Raw genomic sequence first — 13,879 nt, 5'->3', positions numbered from 1 at the left:
CTGGGTGGCACAGTTGGTTAAACATCTGACTCGGTTTCGGCTCAGGTCCTGATCTCAGGGTGGTGAGATCGAGTCCCACGTCCCAGGGATCCACGCTCTGTGCAGAGTCTGCTTCAGATTCTCTCCCTCTCCTTCTACCCCTCCTGCTTGTGTGTACTCTCTCTCTCTACAATAAATAAATAAATCTTAAAAAAAGTAAAAAGTGCTGTTTAGCTGCAAAAAGTTGTCACTTTGGGGTTTGAATTCTGATTTTGATATTTATCAGTTCAGTGTTTTATCTGTAAAAAATGGGAATGACAACTCATTTTATGACCTCTTTCCTCCCTTTTTGTTTTGCTACTTTCCTGAGAAATGACCATAAAAATATAAAAATGATGGTTAAATGCTGAGAAAATGTTTCTTTCCTTGGGTTTTTGTTAAGCCACATAATTGTATAAGATTACCTGTATATAAAATTGTTAGTATGACTTTACATATTGTGGTCTAAAATCAAGAAATAGTCAGATGTTTATTTAAATAGCTGATCTGTCAACTTAGTGTTTTCCACCAACTCAGGGTGCGGAAGCCTCCCTGGGCTTCACAATCTCTGGCTTAGCTGCTGCTTTCATGGGAAGCTTCGAAGCAGCCAGCCGTTGCTGTCTAAAAGATGCTTGCTTAGCCTCTTCTGCTTCCTTGGCAGCCCTGATGGCTTGTTCTTGTTGAGCCTTCCTAGCTTCAGGTTAATGATTCCTCCTGGCCATTCTATCAGCAAGAGATGGCACCAATGATGGCCTTCTGGAATTTGACTGCACAGCTTGGGTCCTTGTCTTTTGACTTTCTTCTGACTGTCCTTTTTGTGCTTTCTTCTGTAGAGTATAGTCCAGTTTATCTGCTGAGGATTCCTTTTAGAAAGGAATGCCAACGGGCATTTTGCATTAAGAAATTGGGGGGGTGTGTGTCTGGGTGGCACAGCGGTTAAGCGTCTGCCTTCGGCTCAGGGTGTGATCCTGGCGTTATGGGATCGAGCCCCACATCAGGCTCTTCCGCTATAAGCCTGCTTCTTCCTCTCCCACTCCCCCTGCTTGTGTTCCATCTCTCGCTGTCTGTCTCTATCTCTGTCAAATAAATAAATAAAATCTTAAAAAAAAAAAAAAAGAAATTGGGAAACCTTCCTATCAGTCCTGGGATTGGGCCTCCCATATCTGAGGTAGATCTTGTACCCACTGAAACTGCACAGCTCGACCTTCACGGCTCTGGCAGCTGGGAAGAAGGAAAGATGGCGAACTACTTTGATGTCTTCTTAATCCATTACTTTACATTGAAATCTCAAGTAACATTTGAAAAGGGTCTGATATTTTTAGGTTTATCTGAAAGGGGCAATAGATTTAGAAGAAGGTTGAGAAACAAATTGTAGACAGCTTCTCTTAGCACAATATGATCTTTTGTTTAGAAATGAAAGCACTGGAAGATTCCTGGGCATACAGAATACAATTTAATCTTTTAAGTTTTTATTTATTCGTGGTTGGGAGGAGTGCTCTATCTACTTTGGAAATAAGGTATATTTGGAACTATTTTTTCTCTTTAATTTTGATAATATAATGGGCAATGCCTACTTTTGATAACTACCACAGAAAATGAGGCATTTATGGCAACAGCAGGGGACCAACAGGGCAGCTTCTCCCACAGAATCCTTTGAGAGCCTTTGGGACCTTGAAAAAGTGCAAGAAACTTGAATCTAAGCACACCAGCAATGCTATGGTCCATGTCTAATTGCTTCCATTGATACTTGATGGCCCTAATACTTTGTCTTCTCCTTAAGCTACTGATATTATCATGAATTTACCTCACCCTCAGCCAGCTTGTTATCCCCTGACCAAAATCTTTAGTGACCCACAAACATATTTCACACTGAGTACATATTTTTCAGCTTGGTATTTAGAGCCCTCCATAACTTACCTGCCCAATGTAACCTCTCCTGAGTTCTTATTCCACTCTCTATGCTTTAGTTAAACCTACGATGTGCTTTTTTCTAAGATTATACTACATTTTCTCACCTTTGCACATTTTCTCCTTCTGTTCCATTTACTAGGAATATTCTCTCCATTTCCATCTGCCAGAATTCTGTTAATCTTCAAGATGCATCCACACACCAAATCCTTTATTAAGCCCCCTCACTAATGTTTGGCTGTGACCACTCCCTTTTTCTGAATTATACATTTAGAATATGTTTTCACCAGGTTTTGTGACTTGTCTTATGTTATAGTTATTTTATATTTGATATTCTGTCCTTGAGGACAGAGGAATATCTTTCCCATAAAGTTTTATCTTTTCATACAGTGTCCAAAACAGAGCTTGACTTATAGAAGGTACTCAACAAATATTAGTTGAATTAGGGTAAACTTCCAGATCTATCCATGAACTTCCTACTGGCTTATCTCTCAAGCATTTAGTAGAGTTTTAGAATAATGAAATTGCCTGAAATTACAGATTACCTGAAAAGCAGGCATATTTTTAAAGATATCTACTTTAATTATGGATTCTTCTAAAAATCTGCTTTTAAGGAAATGTTTTACTTTCATTCATAGCACAACCAGAAATAAAATATTTTTTGCATCATTTTCTTACTAATATGGGGTGATTTCAAAGACTGTTTTTCAACAGTTCTGGAAACCATATTGTAAAAGAAATTGTTACAAAGGAGATTCAATTTTGCATTGGAACATTATTCTCAGGCACTGGATATATGCCTGATCAAGGACTTTGGTATACTATTACTACCAATATATTTTTAAAAAGCAAGTCTATAAATTCAATAACTCTTAATAGTCATATTTCAGACTTTAAGTATATTCTTGGTTATACAGAATCATCTGTTTGGAACTTCCTCAGTTTATTAGGTGAAGAACTGAGATTCAGAGAAGGTAAGTGATTTGTTCAAGGTCTTAACAGCAAGAGAGGGGCAAAGCAGTGAGGACAACTCAATTTTTAAAAATTCTCAGTTAAATAGTCTCTTCAGGAGTTCATAATATCTTTTTAACAAAATATACGAAATGAGCTTAAAGGCACTTGACCTATTCACTATACCAGGGTTTAACATGATGTGCCATGAAGTGTAAATGTAACTCATTAGACAGTCCTATAGTTTACATTTTACTTATCTAAACATTAGTTTAGGGGTGCCTGTGTGGCGTAGTCATTAAGCATCTGCCTTCAGCTCAGGGCGTGATCCTGGCATTCTGGGATCGAGCCCCACATCAGGCTCCTTTGCTAGGAGCCTGCTTCTTCCTCTCCCACTCCCCCTGCTGTGTTCCCTCTCTCGCTGGCTGTCTCTCTCTGTCAAATAAATAAATAAAATCTTTTAAAAAAAGTTAGTTTAATATGTAAAATGTTCAATTAACAAAAAAATCTGCTTGGCTTAGTAAAACTGGAAGTTCTTAGAAAACCGACATAGCCCACATCTCTTTCAAAAGCAGTATATTTCAAAAGATTTTGAAATAATTGCTACACTTCTTCCTCCAGATTTTTCTACAGTAAACTATGCATTAAATTTATTCTTGTGAACATTCTTTAAAGAAAAAACCCAAGTATGGAGAATGGAAATAACATGAATCCAGGCTTCCCGGAATATAGGCCTCCTGCCCACCCCTTCTTTCTGGAGATTTGTTGTAGAAATGTAGGGGAAGATGATAATATTTATGAGTTGATATTGTTGTAATAAAACATCTTTGAGCTCTCAGTGGCAAAGCACACTGTTGGTTTATTTTCACTCAGGTCATTGTCTGGGGCAGGTCAGGCAGTCTTTTGGGGCAACTCTTGCCTCAGAGGTGCCTTAGGTGTCTGATATCGCTATTTTGGATGTCCAGCTCCATACATGGGGAAAAGAGAGAGAGGAAGAGAGGGAGAGAAGGAGAGGGAGAGTGATTGAGAGAGAGAAGAAAAGATTGTGTGAGAACTTTTGTTAAGGACTGGATTTAGATGTGGTCCATAACTTCCACTCATATTCCCTAGGCCAGAACTAGTTACGTGAGCCCACCCAGATCCCCTTATGTTGGGAAATGCAGCCTTCCTGTGTGTCCAGGAGGTCAGTTAGTTTGGTTGGTGCACACAAGTTTTGTTCTTCCCATAGTGTACAGGTGTAGGTAGAGATATAGGTATAGGTACACACACACACACACACACACACACACACACAGGCTTTAAAAAATAGTTGCATAGCTTTTTTTATTTTTTTAATTTTTTTAACTCTCTCTGCTGCCTCTTTGAGTGACAACTGGTATTGGAAACCATGAAATAGTGAGTAAAAGCCTTGAGAAGTGAAGTGATTATGATTAAACAGGAAGGAGCAGAGCAGAGAACTGAATAGCGGGTCTGCCTTTAGTTTTCACCTGGGCCAACCCATAAATTAAGCTTAAATCATGTGCATGAAGGATTTATTGAAATCTGCAGCCATAAGAACAATCTGAAGTTAGACAAATATCTTTAATAAATAAACTTCGTAAGATAAGGCTTAAAAGCCGTGGTGTGCTGGGTAAAATGCAGCGTGGGAGGAACCTCTGGTTTACAGCACTTGCCAATTTCTATGGTGTAAATGCTTCCACAACTGCCAAACTCGAAAAATTGATAAATATTTAGCAATTGGCACTCTGGCCCAGAGCAAGGCAGCTGCAGCACACTTCCACTTAAAGGCCCACTGCCACATTCAGTTCGTGGAGCCCAGGAAACACTTCTCTGTTTTCTTGTGTAGGCGATCAACAGCCACCACCACCTCCTCTTCTATCTCCACCACAACTGCCACCAAGTATTAGCTGCCTACAGTGGGCCAGGTCCTGTGCTAGGCACTTTATAATGTTTCTTCAAATCCTCACAAACACCTATGAGGCAGGCATTATTGTTTCCATTTTACAAATGAGAAAACTGGAGCTGGACTATCCCAAAGTTAAACAGTGAGTAAGTAGCAGAGCCAGCATAAAAGACAAATCTTAACTTAGCCTAAAAGTAGGAAGGCTCTGAAGCTAAAATCTGTAGCAAACATCTTGCCACCTGGAGAACAAAAAATCAGACTTAGAAAAATTCTTAGGGACTTTTGAGAAATTCCCAAAGAACAAAAAACTATTACGCAAAACTTATAATATGTCCTTCTATTACTTTCAAACTTCAGCTGGCATGGAAGTGTTATAAGGGCCCTTAACATATCATTTAAGTTTTTAGTGCTTTTTTTTTTTTAAGATTTATTTAGTTATTTTAGAAAGAGAGAAAGAGAGAGAGAAAGAGTGAGAGAAACTGTGAGTGGGGTAAGGGCAGAGGAGAGGGAGAGAGAATCTGCAACAGACTCCCCACTGAGCATGGAGCCTAACATAGGGCTGGAACCCACCATCCCAAAACCACAACCTGAGCTGAAATCAAGAGTCGGATGCTTAGCCAGCTGAGCCATCCAGGTGCCCTTTAATTTTTTAGTTTTTGGAAATACTTGTATTCCTTAGAGAACCCAGAAATGGACCCTCAACTCAATGGTCAACTAATCTTTGACAAAGCAGGAAAGAATATCCAATGGAAAAAAATACAGTGTCTTCAACAAATGGTGTTGGGAAAATTAGACAGCCACATGCAGAAAAATGAAACTGGATCATTACACCATTGCCTTACACCATACACAAAAATGGACTCAAAATGGATGAAAGACCTAAATATGAGACAAGAATCCATCAAAATCCTAGAGGAGAACACAGGCAGCAACCTCTGTGACCTCGACTGTAGCAACTTCTTGCTAGACACAACTCCAAAGGCAAGGGAAACAAAAGCAAAAATGAACTATTGGGACTTCATCAAGATAAAAAGCTTTTGCACAGCAAAGGAAACAGTCGACAAAACCAAAAGACAACTGACAGATGGGAGAAGATATTTGCAAATGACATATCAGATCAAGGGCTAGTATCCAAAATCTATAAAGAACTTATCAAACTCAACATTCAAAGAACAAATAATCCAATCAAGAAATGGGCAGAAGACATGAACAGACATTTCTCCAAAGAAGACATACAAATGGCCAACAGACATGTGAAAAAATGCTTAACATCACGGCATCAGGGAAATACAAATCAAAACCACAAGTCAGAATGGCTAAAATTAGCAAGTCAGGAGATGATATGTTGGTGGGAATGCAAACTGGTGCAGCCACTCTGGAAAACAGTATGGCAGTTCCTCAAAAAGTTGGAAGTAGAGCTACCCAAGACCCAGCAATTGCATTGCTGGGTATTTACCCCAAAGATATAAATGTAGTGATCCAAAGGGACACCTGCACCCCAATGTTTATAGCAGCAATGTCCACAATAGCCAAACTATGGAAAGAGCCCCAATGGTCATTGACAGATGACTGGATAAAGAAGATGTGGTATATATATTATACAATGGAATATTACTCAGCCATAAAAAAATGAAATCTTGCCATTTGCAATGATATAGATGGAACCAGTGGGTATTATGCTAAGTGAAATAACTCAATCAGAGAGAGACAATTACCATATGATCTCACTCATATGTGGAATTTAAGAAACAAAACAAAGGATCATAGAGGAAGAGAGGAAGAAATAAAACAAGACAAATCAGAGAGGGAGACAAACCATAAGAAACTTAATGATAGGAAACAAACTGAGGGTTGCTAGAGTGGAGAGTGTGGGAGGATGGGGTAACTGGGTGATGGACATTAAGGAGGGCATGTGATGTAATGAGCACTGGGTATTACATAAGACTGATGAATCACCGACCTCTACCTCTAGAATCAATAATAAATTATATGTTAATTAACTGAATTAAAAAATATTTGTATTCTTTTATTTTCTCTGTAGTTATTTTAATTTTTAACCAGTGGATTTGGAGACTATGTATAGAAAAATGTCCTGTTTAGCATAATGTATATAAAATAAGTGGCATATTTGGACAATAAAAAGTGAATAAAAACACATAAAAAGTATTTTTTGAGAGAGAGAAGTAGTTCCCTAATCAGAAATAGACACTGACGAAGAAATGAGATTTCACTTATTTGGGAAATAAGTATGCTGATGCCAGAGTGCTTAACCATACATTACTTGATTTTTCCCATTTATTCACTTATTATGATTAATTATGCAAAATCCATACACTTAATGAATTATTCTTTAAGGCTGATGGGCATTTCATGTTGTATGAATCTTTCAGCTAAAAATCTGTATGTAGATCAGAGCCATCAGGGGAATTACTTCAATTAAGTTAATCCTTCTAATATAGATATAATATATGCTTATGGTGTGATCTGGAATCCATTTTTGTCATAGAAATAGCACCTGAGATTTTAAAAATATTAAGACCATTAAAATACATTACTTACTTTTGGAACTTGGAAAATTGCATAAATCCTAGGTCTCACTTACAGATTGTCCACTTATTTGCATGGTATAAAGTTGCTTAACCAGAGAATGGGGTTTAGTCATGTGTGCCCAATGGTTCCATTCCAAATGTACAACTATTCAGAAAGTGAATTATAGGTTTATATCACACAAAGTTACTTGGTTACTGCCTGAAACTTGATTTTGACCATCTGTTCAACATAATAAAATGGATATTTATAAAATATATAATATCCAAAGTGCAGTAACTGGTTTCACCATTGATTCTTACTCTTTAGCTGCATCTGAATAAAGAATTCTGAACCTCAAATCCCAGATAGTAACTATATTTCTTGGTCCTGAAACAATTTCTCCCCTTTTTTTCTCCCACCATCCCACTTAGTTCCTGTCATTTTGCATAACACTTAATGACAATGTATTTTTCAACTGGTAAATGTGGCATTTTACTGTAGTTAAGATAGATGGATATATGATGGATAGATAGATGATAGATAGATAGATAGATAGATAGAGAACTGTAAGATATTGAAAGATATTTAAAAAAACTCCCAGAATTCAAAAGTCATCAAAAGTCTTCCCCGGTCCCCCTCTCTCCCTCCATTCTTTCCTTTCTTCCTCCCTCCCTTCTTTCCTTCTGTAATTAGTTATTGAGCACCTACCATGGAGATATACACATGAATAAGACGAAGTTCCTATTTTTCCAGAGGTCCAGGACCTTGCCCTCAGTGTATATTGAATTCCTCAGTTCAACTGTGAGGAGGTTGTGAAGCTTCTGGATTTTAATCAAGATTTTAATCATTTTCTAGAACACCTCTTTACAAAGTCTTGTTTTCTATTTCTTTTTTTTCAGAGTCCACATAGACCCTAAAGTATGTCAGAATAGGGAGAATTTTGTGGAAAGTACCATGGGGGAAAGGGCTTTCTATACCAATGGCAATTTGCAGTTCAAACTGCTTATCAAAGGGAAAAAAGACGGACTCATTCATTCAGCACATTTACTCATGTTTGCAGATCATGACATTGGGTACTTTGAACACTAAAGCATAACCACTAGACTTCGTGTGGACATGTTATAAGTAATTCTACTTTTATTAACCTCACTTTTGCAGTCCAGGCCTAAATTTCTAATTGCCAGTTACACAGTGTTATCTGTGTGCCCCACAGGCATCTCTAGCTTGGTAAGACACTTAGACTCCTTCAACCATGTATAGCCGTTGGCCATCTAAGCTCCAGTTCTAAAGGCATCACATTTATAAATCATCTCATGGTGTGTTATTTATCTTGCTCATTGTTTTATGTAGGTGGAAAATCCTCATCTCATAATCATTTCAAATGTCCAGAACCATTCACTTTGGAAGACAGAAGGAACCCTATGAATAGTCCAATTCTTTTATATGAGGCCAATTTTTAATAGACTTCTGAAAACCTCTTCAACTCTGTCCTTGTTCTTAAGCACTGCAGTGGATATACAGTAGCCTACCTGATCTAAATTTAGAAACAATTTTATACACTCCATGGAAAAACAAAAAACTGACGAAGTCTTGCTGTGATTTAGTATCCTGTTCAACTTTCCAGAAAAAGAATAGTACACATGACTTTGTAAGGAATCAGTTTACATACATACATGTTCTTCCTCAGCGTGCAATTATTATTTGTTACAGTATTTCCTCATCAATCTAAAGTCATTAAAAACATTTTTCAGGGGTGCCTGGGTGGCTCAGTCGTTAAGCATCTGCCTTCGGCTCAGGGCGTGATCCCGGAGGCCTGGGATCGAGCCCCACATCAGGCTCCTCTGCTGGGTTCCTGCTTCTTCCTCTCCCACTCCCCCTGCCTATGTTCCCTCTCTGCTGGCTGTCTCTCTCTCTGTCAAATAAAGAAATAAAATCTTTTAAAAAAATAAAAAAACCCATTTTCCATATATAAAAGTAGGTGAAGTCTAAAAAGAGATTATAAAGAATAATTGAAAAGCTGTACGGGTCCATATGAGACAAGATGAATGAAGGGTATTAAAAAGCTAATATGGAATGCAGTCACAGGAATAAAAGGCACAGCCTAAGGAATACAGTTAATGATATTGTGATAGTGTTGTATGGTGACAGATGGTAGCTACACTTGTGGTGAGCACAGCATAACGTATAAACTTGTGGAATCACTGTATTGTACACCTGAAACTAACATAATGTTGTGTCTCAACTATACTGAAAAAAAAAAAAGGTAAAAAAACAAGTTAATATGTGTTTGGGTAGATATGTGTATATATGCACATAGGTGTGTGTGATATCTTTTTGTTTAGGTTTGATATTACATTATAAATAGAAAGAGTCCATTTAAACAATCAGCCCAATGGAAAGTGTGGTATCATAGAAGTCCTGGATTGCCTGGATAATGAAGTGTTAGCTGAGACACTTTGAATGGCTGCCAACACTGCTGGGGAAAGATTCGGACCATCTTAGTTGCACTTTGTTTAACACACAAGCTGAACAAATGCCCCCAACATGGCTGGTTCTGAGTGTAATTTTTCTTAGCTTAGCCGTAAAACAGGTCTTCAGTTAAGCATGATTGCAGCTACTTGCTCAGTTTTAGGCTATCTGAGATTAGTTGGCAAGAAAGACATCATCTAAATATTTTTAAAATCATGGAGAAAGTTATAAGAAGAAAGCGACAGGAATTGTATTTTGGACTTTTTGTTGGGTGAACTTTTTGACCTAGTACGTATACTTCTGAGAACATAAATGTATCTGTCAGGGGTGGACCAAAGAAGCAGAACCAGTAGGCTATATATATGAAGAGATTTATTGCAAGGAATTGGCTTGTGGATTGTGGGGTTTGGCTAGGCAAGTCCGAAATCTGTGGGGCAAGCCGTCAGGAAGGACAGGCTGTAATTTCCCGGCATGGTATGAGCAGAAGCTGTAGTCCATAGGAGGAATTTCTTCTTCTCCCTGGAAAGCCTCAGTTCTGCTTTTCAGGCCTTTTAACTGATTAAGCGAGGTTACCCAGAGTATCTAAGATAATTTCCTTTACTTAAAATCAATTGATTATGACTTTAATCACATCTACAATGTGCCTTCAGAGCAACACTTAGATCAGTGTTTGATCGAATAATGGGACTGCCTGTAAGCCAGCCAGGTTGATGTATCAAAAAACCATCACATTGGGGAGACTGGGTGGCTCAGTCAGTTAAGCGCCTAACTCTTGGTTTTGGCTCAGGTCATGATCTCAAGGTCCTGGGACCAAGCCCCTTGTCGGGCGGGCTCCATGCTCAGTGCAGAGTCTGCTGGTCCCTCTCCCTCTGCTCCTCCCCTCCCCAACCTCCCTCGTAAATAAATAAAATCTTAAAAAAAAATCACACTGACCTAGAGAAAATAGCCCAAATACAGAAAAAGCTTCATATGCAAATCTTTTCACTTTCACTAAAAAACCTGGAAACATGTATAGTATTGAGTAATAGGTAAATGGCTAAGTTATGATCCATTTATATGATGGATATTATGTTATTAAAACAACGTTTTAAAATTGTATGGAGGGATTTAACAATTTTTATAATGTTAACTAAAAATCAGGAGATAAAATGTGTGATTATAACTTTTTAATCATTTGAATGGAAAAAATGAATATTCAGCAAAGTGTTTGAAAAGTTATCTTGGGGTGGTATTGCTACTACTCATTTTTTTTTCTTTAAACAGATTGAATTTTTCAAATTATCTCTAAGAAGCATGTATTACTTCTATAATAGGAAAAAATATTCTAAAAATGATTGTTCTGAGTTTTTAAGATATCATGCTGGACACTTTATTTTTATCAAGTCAATTGATTGTCTAATTTTTTGCCAGTAAATTTGTAAATTTGTTATTAAGGACATTTAAACTTTTATGCCATGGTCACTATCATAATAGGGCAGGAATATACAACGTTCTTGGTACCCTTTTATGAGAGGCAGGAAAAAAAATAAAGGTCTCAGATTTTAGTGTTTCTTTATTACAGGTGAAAACAGGAAATTCTCAGGCTAACTTATCTGTATAAATTTATTCTGCTTTAATAAAACCTGCAGGAGGGATGCCTGGGTGGCTCAGTAGGTTAAGCTTCTGCCTTCAGTTGGGGTCGTGATCCCAGGGTCTTGGAATTGAGTCCCACATCAGGCTCCTTGCTCAGCAGGGAGCCTGCTTCTCCCTCTGCCTGTCACTCCCCCTGTTTGTACTGTCTCTCTCTTTCTAACAGACAAATAAGTAAAATCTTTTAAAAAAATAAAATAAAACCTGCAGAAGGAGGGGGACCTGGGTGGCACTGTCTGTTGATTTCCTCTCAGTTAGTGATTTTGGGGTCATGAGATCAAGCCCTGTGTTGGCTTTGTGCTCAGCGGGGAGTCTGCTCAAGACTCTCGACCTCTCCCTGTGCCCCTCCCCCTGCTTGTGTGCTCTCTCGCTCTCTCTGTAAAATAAATAAATAAATCTTAAAAAAAAAAAACTGCAGGAGAGAAGTTCAGTTTATAACAGATAAATCCCTTAGTGCAAATTCTACTTTATTAGAATTGACAAAAAATTCCTTGAAGTGATTTTGATTGCAGGTATATTCACAAAGAAAGTTTGTATGTACCCACTTTAGGATATTTCATATTTCATTTTAAGTGAAAAATGTACAATACAAAACTATATCCTCTGCACGATCCCAACTATGTATAAAGTGTGTTTTTCTAAGTGTGTATGTCTGTGCATGTGCCTATTTGTGTGTGTGTGTGTGTAATACAATAAATTGTTAACAGTGATTATGTGTGGGTGGTAAAATTATTGTTATATATTCCTTCTGTATTTTCCAAACACTGCAGTGCATTACTGTTATAATCATACAAGCATTCTTTAAAAATAGTTTTTAAAAATTCACATAACTTTTCAAAATGTGCACATAATTTTTTGGTACGCATCGGTATGTAAAAAGATCTATACTGTATTATGTGGAAAAAATAAATGAGCTTTTGTACTCTGTAAATAGGATACAGAAAATAATATAGGTGGAACTCAGGGTTTTTGTCACCGGAACTAAGAATATTTGGTTTATAACAATGCCTTGTAGAGAAGTATTCAATAAATGTTCTGTGAATGAATGATGTCCACATGTCCCTGCATGTGCAATGTGCCCCCTCCTTCCAATCCTATGGGTACTCTGCACCCACCTCCTATCACCACACTCCTCTGTTTCCCTTCCTAGGCTGAAAACTTCTTGTGGGCTGGAGCTGTTTCAGATACATCTATTGTTTCTGGTATCTAGCCCCACACTTAGGACATACAGGTATCCAGCAAAGGGTTGCAGAAATAAGCCCTTGTATCTATCATTGATACAATGGTAAATAGAAGACAATGTCTATAAACATAAGCATTCTTCCTATTACTGCTTTTTTTTGTTTTCAACACCGAGAGCTCTTGTTTGTTGGAGTAATTAGCAGGAACAGTGCAGAAAGAGGAAAGAACCATAGGACTAAACCATAATACTAGGAATTCTTTGAAAAGGTCTCTTTCTGGGGCGCCTGGGTGGCTCAGTTGTTAAGCCTCTGCCTTCGGCTCAGGGCATGATCCCAGAGTCCTGGGATCCAGCCCCACATCAGGCTCCTCTGCTGGGAGTCTGCTTCTTCCTCTTCCACTCCTCCTGCCTGTTTTCGCTGTCTCTCTCTGTCAAATAAATAAATGCAATCTTTAAAAAAAAAAAGAAAAGGTGTCTTTCCACCAGATTTTGACCCCTCTTTATGCCAGCAGGAACATAATTAAGTCAATTCTCTATGCAGGAACACATCTGAAAAGAATTCTCTTTACAAATTTTCCTTGGACCTGGAATTAAATTTATGATACTTGCTTAGACTATTAGAGCAAAATAAACTCAATTCCTGGTTGTTAACTTAAAACTTAAGAAAAAAAATCAAAAATTTTTTTTGTGGGGCGCCTGGGTGGCGCAATCGTTAAGTGTCTGCCTTCGGCTCAGGGCGTGATCCCAGCGTTCTGGGATTGAGTCCCACATCAGGCTCCTCTGCTAGGAGCCTGCTTCTTCCTCTCCCACTCCCCCTGCTTGTGTTCCCTCTCTCGCTGGCTGTCTCTCTCTGTCAAATAAATAAAATCTTAAAAAAAATTTTTTTTTGTGAATAAAACCAAAAGTGATTGTATATCTATGTTATGGGTTAGTCCCTATCTGCATTTAGTTCACGGTGAAGAAGACTAAGAATATCAAAACCCATTTCCCGTCCAGCTTTCTGTTCAAAGAGGAGCAAACAGCCCCTTAGGGGGAAAAGGCATCAGGACTCTAGGCAGGTGGCATGGAGACGGGCCTCCACATCTCCTCAAGACTCAGCTCACAATTTTCTTCTCTTTACTTCAGGAGGAGACTAGCAGGACCTCCAGAGTTCAGAGTCTTCACGAAGGTGGCTGAGTAAATCTGCCACTCTTTCTACAACCAGTCAAATATATGCTTGAATTAAAACTTCGCCATCTCACTAAAGCTAGAAAAAAAAAAAAAAAAAAAAAAAGGAAAAAAAAAGTGCCTGT

At 38.1% G+C, this 13,879-nt stretch overlaps 1 pseudogene; it reads right to left on the bottom strand.

Moving 5' to 3' along the window:
* Window positions 1-533: 533 nt before the first annotated feature.
* Window positions 534-13,879, bottom strand: part of LOC123001113 (60S ribosomal protein L24-like) — a 34,622-nt pseudogene continuing 21,276 nt past the window's right edge.

This window comes from Ursus arctos, unplaced genomic scaffold, assembly GCF_023065955.2.
Source record: "Ursus arctos isolate Adak ecotype North America unplaced genomic scaffold, UrsArc2.0 scaffold_11, whole genome shotgun sequence".
Classification (NCBI taxonomy): domain Eukaryota; kingdom Metazoa; phylum Chordata; class Mammalia; order Carnivora; family Ursidae; genus Ursus; species Ursus arctos.
Note: the sequence above shows the minus strand (reverse complement) of the source record. Positions and strands in the feature narration are given on the sequence as shown.